Below are 12327 nucleotides of genomic sequence, written 5' to 3'. Positions count from 1 at the left end.
GAAGGGATGTACACAAATCAAGGATCGACATTGTCTTGCAGAAATGGGGTCAAAGATGCTAAGCGTCTTCTCCAAGATCATACAGCTAGTGAGTGGGGGTGAGTCCTCAGGAAATCCCAGCCCAGGTCTTCTCCATCTTCTAAGTTAGTGTTTCTCCACCTGGAGCCTGACTCGGGATACGCCAGGGGGCTTGTTAGAGCAGACGGTCAGGTCCTCCTCCCAAGCTTCCTGGGTGGGTAAGTCTGGAGTAGAACCCAGGAATTTGTTTTCCTAACAAGTTCCCGGGTGAGGCTGGGTGATCCTGGGACCTCTCATTGGAAATGTTCTTCTAAGGGTGATTGGGGAGGGGCAGTAAGGGGGAGAAAGCCCAGGGTGAGAGCAGGGAAGGCAGTTACCAGACTGTGTCCCCTCCTTTGCAAGGGATACTTCTAACGCCAGGGAGGGGCACCTGGCCAAGCAGTGTTTCCCCAGTGCTGGCCCTGCCCGCTGTGCAAGAAGCTGCTTTGAAAGGCTGATTCCCGGGCTCCTTTCCAGATCTGCTGACATGGAAGTGGGGTGAGGGCATGAACACTCATCTGTGACCCCCTCCCAGGTAATGCTAATGCCCACAATCGCGAACTGGCCACAGTTCTCACCCAGGCTCCTCTCAGCAACACGAAGAGCAGGGCAGGGCCGTTTGAAGATACCAGTTCCTGAGCCCCTACCCCAGGGCCATTTGAACCTGTGTTCCTGGGGCTACCTTAGGCATCTCTAGCTTGTCGGGTGCTCTGGATCATTCTAATGCATCACCAGGATTGAGAAAGTTTAGGCTAGAGCGTTCTTTCTCTTTTTCCCTGAGCAGCGATCCACTTAGAGAAAATGAACCATGCTGGGTTGAGCTTCCCAAGGACAAGCTAAGGGAAGACAGTTGGTGATAGCTGGTGAACAGCAGCTGGGCGGACAGCCATGTGAAAGGCAGGCAGATTTAAAGAGTCATCAAAGAAAGTTATATCTGGGGACATGGGGTGAGGCACCATTATTCTGCAGAGTTGGTTTTCTCTTCAAACCACTGAGGCCTGGAATGGCCCCAGATACAATAGAATTGACCATACTGCCCACTTACGATACAGACCACGCAGCCTCGTAAACTGCCTTAGAGACCTATAAACTGAAATAACAGCTCTTCACCCCCACCACCACCCCTTCCCTCCGGGCTATTTGTTTGGCTTGGCCGAAAGTGGAGTTCGTGCCTGGCGCTGTTACTACGTCACTGAGTTTTTAGGGTGACTCACCTCTCCGTTGCAAGTTTCCCCTCGCTGCCTGCGATAGAAACCTCTCTGATGTCTGCGCTGCCGCTGAGGTTCGTCAGGGCGGTCGGAGGCCTTGGGCCCGATGGAGGCTGCTGTCTCTGGGCTCAGGCTGCTCGGAGGGCAGTCTCATCGTCCTGGGGGCCTTGGCCTTCTGTGTGAGGCACACAGTATCAGTTTCAGGGGTGGGTGTTGGGTCAGAGGGTGGGATCCTCAAGTTCTGGAGGGTCTGCAGTCACCCGGGGCACTGCTTCTGGCTGAACCTGAGCACAGCATTTGGCCAGGTCGTGAGTTTTGCTCAGCAGAGTACGAGGAGGAAGGAGAATGCTGTTAACCTCAACCATTGGGCAAAATGAGGCACCTCAAATGTGGGGCAAGACAGCCTTGGCTGAAATCTGAGCTCGCACACAGACCTGCTGAGTGTCCTTGGATAAATTACTTAAAGGAAACAAAACAAAACAAACAAAAAAACTTTCACCGTGCCTCAGTTTCCCCATCTGTAAAATGGAAATGATAACCATAGTGCCACATAGGCTTGTTTTTAAGTATAAAATGAAGTCAGCCATGGAGAGCAGTCCTGCAACAGAAAGTATTCACTCTACCAGTACATCTTTCCATGCCTCTATCCACCCCTAAACCCATGTTTTATTTTTATCTTCTATTTCATTATTATGATGATGATGATTATTTGTTATTGTTTGCAAGCATCAGGTTTCACCTCTGGAGCCCAACTAATGTAACCAAAAAGCCTCTGTTTAAAGTTTCAACAGTGCACATTTGGAGCTCCCTGTGGAAATGCAACTGTCTCCTGGCAACACGATGGGGAGACTCAGAACCTGGCGATTTCTAGGTGGATAAAAAGAAGGAGGGATGAGAGGACACTCCAGGGAAAGGGAGCTGCACAGGCAGAGGTGCTTTCTTGAAGGTCTGAACTTGTTAAGGGCAGAGGCTGAATCACTAATCCATTTGTTCACCCATCCATACATTCACCCACCCATCTATCTACCCATCCATGCACTCACTCACCTGCCCATCCACCGTTTCATCTATCCATTCATTCATCCATTCACACACCCACCCACCCATTCATCCATTCACTCACCCACCCACCCACCTGCCCACCCAATCTTCCATCTACCCTTTCATTCATCCATCCACACACCCATCCACCCGTTTGTCCATTCACTCACCCACCCACCCACCTGCCCACCCACTATTCCATCTACCCTTTCATTCATCCATCCACACACACTCACCCACCCATTTATCCATTCACTCATCCACCCACCCACCTGCCCATCCACCATTCCATCCACCCATCCATTCATCCATCCACACACCCACCCACTCATTTATCCATTCACTCACCCACACATCCACCCATTCATCCATCCACGTGTGCAAACATCATTCATTCAGTGCATCATGATTAGAAGTCACCATATGCCCCTCATTTAATTCCCACAACGATTCTCCAAGAACTATTATTACTTTCTTTGGATGTGTGCAGAAGCTGAGGCATAGCAACTCGTTGAGGGTCATACGACTCTGACTGGCAGTGCTAGGATTTGACCTATCAGGCTCATGGACCTCCCCACACCAGTGCTTGTGGCTGTTCCCCTTCTCCTTTGAGAATGACTTGGCATTTCCAAATGGAGAACAGAAGTGGATGATGCCTCCATCACTTGTGTGATAATGTCCTCAGAGTGTGATATCATTGCCCCCTGAAGAGTGTTGGAGAGCCCCGCCACAAGCCTGGGAGTTTCCTTCCTAGGGAGGCGGGGTTTGGACTTAGGATGGCCTCAGGGGTCCCACCGGCATTGGAATCCAGGGAGGTCAATTTTGAGGCTGGGTTCAGAGCCTTTTCCTGGAAGGAGCATGTCCCACCCGTCAGTCTTGAGTAGTCATGTCTGGAAACAAAACCGCATTTCCTGTGTTTATCAAAGCTGTTATGTAGGATGAGCAAAGACCTAGGTCACCCTGGTCTGGGCATATTCCAAGCAACCAGCCATCCCAGGAAGTAATTTGGGGGTGGTAATGGAGGATTCGAGGTGAAGGTGCTGGGGTAGGGGCTAAATCAGAGGCACCCTTGGGACCAATTGTGACTGACTATCTAAAATGATGGAAGGGAGGTAAAGAATGCTGCTGCCCTCTACTCCTTTAGGGAAGTGAGGAAGGAGGCTCACCCTTGGTAGGATTGAGTGCAAAAGTGGAGTTCAGCTCCTGCAGGGCCTGCACATTCTATAATGAGAGTGAGACCAACCACTATCATCATCACTGTCACTGTCAACACCACCATCATCATCATCATCATTGCCACCATCAACATCATCATCACCATCACTACCACCATCATCATCATCACCATCACCATCATCACCATCACCACCATCACCATCATTACCATCACGATAATCACCCACACCACCATCATCACCATGACTACCACCATCACCATCATCACCACCACCATCACCACCATCATTATCATTATTACCACCACCGCCATCACTATCATCACCATCACCACCACCATCACCATCATCACCATCACCACCACCATCATCACCATCACTACCACCATTAGCATTGTCACCACCACATCTCCACCATCATTATCATTATTACCACCACCACCATCACCATCATCACCATCACCACCACCATCACCATCATTACCATCACCATCATTACCACCACCATCACCATCATCACCATCACCACCACCATCATCACCATCACCATCATCACCATCACCACCACCGTCACCATCATCACCATCACCATCATCACCATCACCACCACCGTCATCATCATTACCATCACCATCACCATCATCACTATCACCACGACCATCAACATCATCACCATCACTACCACCATTATTGCCACTACCATCACAATCACCACCATCAACATCATCATCACCATCACCACCACCATTGCCACCATTACCATCACCATCATCACCATCATCACCATCACCACCATCACCACCACCACCACCATCACCATCATCACCATCACCATCACCATCATCACCACCACTACAATCATCATGATCATCACCATCACCACCACCATCACCATCATTACTTTCACCATCATCATCATCACCAGCACCAGCACCATCACCATCATCACCATCACCACCGCCAGCACAATCACCACCATCACTATCACCATTTTCACCACCACCACCACTATCATCACCATCACCACCACGACCACCATCATCACCATCACCAACATTATCACCACCACCATTACTGTCATCTTTGTGGGGCAAGCTGCCCAGCAGTGGGTAAAGAGTCTGTATCCCTTTAAGAATCTGCCTCTGCCCTCTCTGGGGCTGCCCCTCTAAGCCATCCTTGGCGGTCCAGTCTGGCCCTCCCACTGTAGCCATGCAGGCCACCAGAACAACGGTCCCAGTATTAACCCTGGGCCAGCGCTGTACCTTCAGGGTGCACACCTGGGGGCCCTGAGCACCATCCACATTGTCCTCTTGGTTTAACCAAAGCCCAAGAGAAGCCTTAAAACATGGCTTGACCATTTTCTGGGTCTGGGCAGGGTCCAAACTAAATCCCAAAGACCCACAAGGCAAAGGAGGAGAGGAGGTGGGGAGCTCACCCTTCCAGCCCTCCCAGCTGCTGCCTGGAGCCACTTTGTGGGAAAGGCAGCCCAATCCTCCATGGACTGACGCTGCTGGCCCCTGTGTCTGTGGGTTGAGGCTGACCGACCTCAGCCTAAGGCAGCAAATGACAAACGTGACTGCGTCAGCAGCACCAGAGGTTGTTGGCAAACACAGATGCTGGGCCTTCCTCCACTTTACCCCCCACATCCCTCACCCCTGGGGTTTCATGATGTCTGGGGTGACGACTGAGGGTCTGAGTTCCCAGCAAGTTCCCAAGTGAAGCCATTGCTGCAGGTCTGGACCCTGAGAGCCACCCTGCTAGTGACTTACCCAGCAGTCTTTCTTAATGGCGTCTTGGCCCAGGGAGTCCTGTATATAGATGTGTAGGTAACTCACTGGGGCCCCCAATCACTGTAATAAACAAAGCCTTCCCTTATACATTTCTAAATGGGGAGTCACAGAAAGCTTTTTTGAGAATATAACCAAGGCTTCCAGCTTCCACCTGGGCTCAGCTCCTGGCTGACAGCTGGCCCTAACCCACCAGCATGTAATGAGCCATCTTGGAGGTGAGTCTTCCAGCCTCCATTAAAGCCGCCTCAGCTGACACCCAGTGGAGTAAAGACTAGTCTTCCTCGCTGAGCCCTAGCCTCAGCTTCTCATCTGTAAAATGGGCCCGCGAACGCCATATCAAATGTGGGTAAAATGCCCTGCATGCACCACATTCTGGAGGTAAGCATGGACAGTGTTATGCGGACGGCAGCTGCCTGTTGGGCAGGCAGGCCCTCCCTCCCTCCTTTCCTTGAAACGTGCTGGCCCCTCACCGTGAGTTCTCAGCCCTGTTTCTGGCATCATAAAAGACAGTCTTTCCGTGAGCAAGCTTCTATCCATGGCAGCTGGTCAAGAAACTTCCTCTGCCCCCCACCCCCAGCCCTTCCTCATGGAGATCCAGCCAAAATGGCTGCTGAGCAGGGCATGGAACAGCATCATGGCTGCCAAGTTGGCCCTGAACCCCCATCACCAGGCCCTGCACACTGATGGCCTGGTGGAGAGGTTGGGCATGGGACCTGGTGGGGGATGTGGCAGCAGCTGGTGGGGGTGGGGAGGGCTAAGTGGGGAGGAGAGATGTGCATGAATAATCTGGTGACCTTTCGTCTTCTGTGTTTGGGCGAACCTAAGACTGTTTACAATAAACCTCAGGGAGATTTTTCATCCATCCAAATGGAACAAAGGTTATGTAAGCAGAAAGACCTCAGGCTCAGCAAACACCTGCTCCAAGGGGCCAAACGGAGGGAGTACAGGAGAGATGGAGGCCCTTGGTTGACTCATGATCAAGTTCATCATAACAGTGGTTTTATGGAGCTGGAAGGCTGCTGGGAAAGACCGTGAGCGCTTCCTGGGGCTTAATCGACCAGGCCACATGCAAGGGAGGGGCCCCAGGGCCCCTGCATCTGCACACATTAAAAGGAGCACACAGCCTGGGACCCCCAAGGGGCTGCCCAACCCTGGCTTTTATTTCAAAGTTACTCTGGGTGTCTTCTCTTTAAAAGCCTGCCTTTGCCGTGGCTGTGAAACTCATGAGCACCCAACGCTTCAAGACAGGGGCCTGCATATATTTTGGATGATAGCAAGCAGGAAAGCAGGAGGTCTAATCAGGAATAAAAATCTGAGAGCAATTCATCCCCTTGTTATTGTCTTTCTGCTTTATGGCATCCTTGGTGACTTCTAGGGAGCAATTCTGCACCCAGGAATGTTTACTTAAAGAGGCTGATCTTCCATCTTTGGGTTTTGGTGTATTTGGCTTATAAGATAGGCCATTTTTGAAAATGTAAGATAAACAGTCTGTGTGTTCATACAGTCTGTGGAATTATTTATTGAAGACCTAGGCTGGTTAGCAACTGTACCCACTAATGGTTTGGTAAGTGTGGCTTAAGCCTACTTGCCAGGGGTTGCGGGGGATTGATTCTTCTTCACCATTTCCCAAATAGGGACACAGGCTTGGATGTTTGGGAATTATCTTGACATCTAGCTTACACAGTATAAGGCCAGAAAGAAGAGAGGGTATGATTTGTCCAAATGTCTCCCTCTCATTTTCAGATTCTCTGTTAGTATTTGACAGATTATATTTTCCAAAATAGCTGCAACAAGATCTTCCATCCCAAGGTCTTCTTACAATGCCTCATCTGGAGGAGGAGCTGTATGTTTCCCTCTGCTTGAATCTCCGCGGGCCTATGACTACAGGCAAAAGTGCAGCTATGTGACTTCCCAGAGCAGGTACTAAAAGGACACACAACTTCTGCCTGGTCCTGTTGGAAACACTCATTCTGAAAACCTAGCCTTCTTGTGGTGAGGAAGCCCTAGAGGAGCCAAGGCTCCCAGCTGACATTCAGCACCAACTGGCCAGCCATGTGCTGTGCCATTTTGGAAGTGGACCCTCCAGCCCCAGGCATTCTACCTCTGCTCATGCCCATTTGAGTAGAGATGAACCTTCTTGCTGAGCCCTGCCCACAATACAGATTTGTGAGCTAAATAAGCAATGGCTGTTTTACATCACTAAGTTTGGGGCTCACTAAGGTCACTAAGATTTGTTACATGATACAGGTATTTCAAATGAAAGCATAAAAATAGCAGCCCTAACTATCATTCAGAGAGCACTCCCTACCTACCAGTCACAAAGACACAAGCTTTGCATGCATGACCTCATTCATGCTCACTGACACCCAAAGGGGCAGATGCTGCTCTTTTCTCCATTTTTATAGAAGGAGGAAGCTGAGATTCAGAGACATTAATCCACTTGCCCAAGAGCACATGGCTAGGAAGTGGAAGAGCTAGGTCTGTAGCACAGGGAGTCCAAGTCAGAAACCAGTGGGCTTCCTCTCTCTACTCAGCCATCAGTTGGTGATCTGAGGGCTAAAAACTCCCGTAGTCTTCAGTTCTGCTCCCTTCCTGCAATATGGCTACCATGGACCTTTCAGAAGGTCCCCTAAGTTGTCCACCATTACTCACAATCCAGTCACAGCCCGGGAGACTGCCTCCGCCAGATCCCACTCAGGCCCCCCACCAAACCCTTGGTTCTGGTGTGTTCCCAGCCCAGAATGGCGTCCCTTTGTAGGAAAACTGCCCATCCAAAGAGGCCCACTTCACAGGCCAACTGGTCTTTGAAGACTTTCCTGGTGTTGGAAATGGTTACATCCCACAGAGCTCCGAAACTGGGGAAGACCTGAGATAGCTACCTTTGGGGGAACACCCTGGACTATAACCTGCCCGAAGGTCCCCTTACTTTGCTTCATCTGACTTCCCATCCTCCTGACTTACGCCTCTAGCAGGAGCCCTGCGGTTGGAAAGCTCTGTGATGGTCCTTCTACTAGTCCTAAAGCCCGTGTGCTGCTTGCCGGTGTTGGCCTGCATGTCTCAGCATTGGCAAAGCCGCACCCATGTAATGTCACTGGCAACCTGCTGGCCATTCCCATATCCATTTTCCCTGTCTTTCATTGCAATAGGACCCCCACCCACCCCCAACGCCGTAGATTTAGCTGGCACATGACCTCTGAGAATAAATACGACATTTTTTTGAGATGGAATCTCACTCTGTCACCCAGGCTGGAGTGCAGTGGCGCGATCTTGGCTCACTGCAAGCTCTGCCTCCCAGGTTCATGCCATTCTCCTGCCTCAGCCTCCCAGTAGCTGGGACTACAGGTGCCCACCACACCCGGCTAATTTTTTTTTTTTTTTGTATTTTTAGTAGAGACAGGGTTTCACTGTGTTAGCCAGGATGGTCTCGATATCCTGACTTTGTGATCCTCCTGCCTCGGCCTCCCAAAGTGCTGGGATATTGATATTATTGATTTAATTCTCACATCGACTCTATGAGGATACTGTTGCTATTTTTCCCATTTTTCAGATGATGAAACTGAGGCTCACAGAGGTTAGGACACTTGTCAAATGTCAAAAAGCTGGGAGGTGACAGAGCCTGACCCAAACTCAGACACGTTGGAATCCACAACTCATGCTCTGAGCCCTGTTTTATCGGCTGGCGGAGGAGCCCAGAGGCGAGGACGGAGGGATGGGCTCACACCACTGAGCTGCTGCTTCCCAGCACAGGGACCTGCACAGAAGACTGCTCTGGTATCATATTCAAGGCACTGCTGGGCTCTGAGTGTGATGTGCCAGGAAATGCCTGCATGTGAAAGCGGCTGCCCACGTGCTCCCTTCACTTCTTTGCCCACTCTGCTTTCTACTGTAGCCTGGCGCCAACCCCAAGGCTTAGCAAGCTGGCGCTGAGCCAGGTGTTCTTGTGCCCAGCACGGGGGCTCCGTCCCTCACAGCTGCCATTCTCACTTCATCCTGACAGCCACTTCCTCTTCCCAGCTGATTGAGCCCAGCACTACACTGCCCACGGAGCTAAAGCATCTGAGCGATGTGAGTGTTTATCCTCTTGGTTATCCAAGGATGCATATTCTTCATGTTCATACATAGCTAGAAAAATCAGATAAGCAAGTTGAAAAAGAGATTTTGAGTAATCCCAGCATTCAGAGGTACCTGTTATAAATATTCAAACGTCCTTCATTCGTGTCTTTGACGTGCCTTTTTGTTTTTTTGTTTTGAGACGGGATTTCACTCTGTTCCCCAGGCTGGAGTACAGTGGCTCACTGCAGCCTTGACCTCCTAGGCTCAAGTGATCTTCCTGCCTCAGCCTCTCAAGTAGCTGGGGCTACAGGTGTGTACCACCACGCTCAGCTAAGTTTGTATTTTTTCATTTTATTTTTACAGATGGGGTTTTGTCCTGTTGCCCAGGCTGGTCTGTAACTCCTGGTCTCAAATGATCCTCCTGCCCTGGCCTCCCAAAGTGCTGGGATCGCAGGTGTGAGCCACTGCACCCGGCCTTGCTGTGTCTTTAGAAATATGTTTTGCTGCATTTATTTAGCATTTACTCCCCTTAAAGCTTTATGTTTATTATCTTATTCTCTCTTTGCACCGTTCTATCAGGTTTGCATTGCCACATCCCCATTTTATTGAACCGAGGTGAAGTAACTTGTTCAAAGTCACATAGTGAGTGATCGGGTTGTAGTTTGTACTTAGCTAGCCTGATTGCAGAATCTGTATTCTTACCTATGTATGCACACCCACACTCTTTCTCACACACATGCATGTGCATGCATGCACACTGAAAAAGTGGTGAAGCTAGACTCAACTTCGATAATTTTTTGTGTAGCAATAGAGCAGAAGTGTATTTCCATTTCACAAAGCAGAAGACACTTGCATTTCCAGTCTCTGACTAGGAGCTAGGATTGTGTTTGCTCAGTCCCTTAGCTTTGGATATCCAGATAAACATCACTGCATAAAACGTCTTAGAGTTGAATCTCTTTGCACACATCTTTAATTATTTCCTTTCTATAAATCCCTAGCAGTGAGGAAGCCAAGTAACTGTTTATTCATACTTGCAGTTTTGGTAGATATTGCTAAATCAACTTCCAAAAAAGCTGAACAAATTTCCACTTTCACAGGTTATATTTGAGCAGGATCGATGGGGTTTTGAAAAATCTTTCTTAACTAGGGCTCTGGTATCTTACAGGCTTTTTTGGCCACTGAGACCCTGATGATGTTCCAAGCGGAATATTCCAATTCTCCAGGAAGCCAAGCCAGCAGGCTGGGATGCCTGGAAAGGAAGGAAGGAGAAGGGAGGGGAGGGGGACGAGGCAGCTAAATGCTGCACAGACTTCTTGAGAAAGATTCTTCCCTAGGATTCATTTGCTGTGTGTTTGGTCTTCCAAATTATTCCTGCATGAGTCTAGCATTTATAAGGAAGAGAGAGAATTTACCCTGTCAGTGTTTGGAATTAATTATATCTGAGAGCACCAGAAGATCTGTCTTAAGGCTTTAAAGATGATTTCATAGAGGAGTGTCTAAGGGACCGAACATGAACTCACGCAATGTTCCCACTTAGTCAGAGCAGGGCAGGCAGAGGGGATTCATCAAAATGCCTGCCTCCTTTGGCTAGGACCCCATTGCACACCTCCCTGAGTCATTCTTATGTCGCCCCGGAGGCTCACCGACAATGTGGGCACAAAATAAAAAGGGTTTCCAAATTGCTCCTTGGAACAGGCAAGTGGAAGATGATGTGGTGCACGGAAAGAACACGGGCTTGGGAGGAAATGCAGAATCCCATCTGGGTCTTTCTGGCTCAGGGACTCTGGGTGATGTCCCACATCTCAGCTGCCTACTTTGCAGGGCTGTAAAGATGAGCAGGAGCTGGCTGCAAGATGCCTGGGATGCTCACCATTGGTGCTCATGCTAATTTTTATCCTAAAATCAAGAAAGGAACAAATAAGGTCCCTAACTGATCTTCATCAGCTACAGATGAAGATATTAACTTCAGTGTTGCACGGCCCCTTTACTCTAATCCAGGATCTTCCCCCCAATCTCATAAAACCTCCCCATTTTACAGATGAGGCAACTCCAGACACAGACCTGCTAAAACCCCAAGCCCATACTCTGTCTGGAGAGACCCCCTTCCTGCAAAAAGCCATGTAACAAAATGAAAATTCGAGGCTGGGAGGAGTGGCTCCCACCTGTAATCTCAGCAGTTTGGGAGGCTAAGGCAGATGGATCACTTGAGGTCAAGAGTTTGAGACCAGCCTGGCCAACATGGTGAAACCCTGTCTCTACTAGAAATACAAAAATTTAGTTGTGTGTGGTGGTGGATGCCTGTAATTTTAGCTACGCAGGAGACTGAGGCAGGAGAATCGTTTGAACCTGGGAGGTGGAGGTTGCAGTGAGCTGAGATTGAGTCACTGCACTCCAGCCTGGGTGACAGAGACTCTGCCTCAAAAAGAAGAAAGAGAAAGAAAGAAAGAAAGAAAAAGAAAGAAAGAAAGGAAGAAAGAAAGGAAGAAAGAAAGAAAGAAAAAAGAAAGAAAGAAAGAAAGAAAGGAGGGAAGGAAGGAAGGAGAGGGAGAGAGAGAGAGGAAAGAAGGAAGGAAGGAAGGAAAAGGAGGGAGAGAGGGAGGAAAGATGAGGGAAGGAAGACAGCAAGGAAGGAAGGAAGACAGAAGGAAAGAAAGAAAGAGACAAAGAAAGAAACGAAGAAAGAAAGAGGAAGGAAGGAAGAAAGAATGAGAGAGAAAGAAAAAAAGAAAGAAAAAAGAAAAAGAAAGAAAATGAAAATTCGCTTTCAGCTGAATTTTGGGGAGTGGATGAATGAGTGGGGAGGCAGAGTGGGGGGCCAGCAGCTCTGCAGATCAGCCCCTGGAGATGCACCAGGACAGCCTGAGCCCTGCTGGAGGACAGCGTCTGACTGCAGGGTTTCCTTTTAAGAAAAGCAACCAGAGGGCACATTTCTTTGAGGCCATATCATGTTGGGCAAAACTATGAAATGCTTATTAACGTTTGAAATTTCATAATTATTTTTAA

The sequence above is a fragment of the Gorilla gorilla genome, chromosome 18 (assembly GCF_029281585.2).
Source record: "Gorilla gorilla gorilla isolate KB3781 chromosome 18, NHGRI_mGorGor1-v2.1_pri, whole genome shotgun sequence".
NCBI classification, from domain to species: Eukaryota; Metazoa; Chordata; class Mammalia; order Primates; family Hominidae; genus Gorilla; species Gorilla gorilla.
This window is presented reverse-complemented; position numbering follows the sequence as displayed.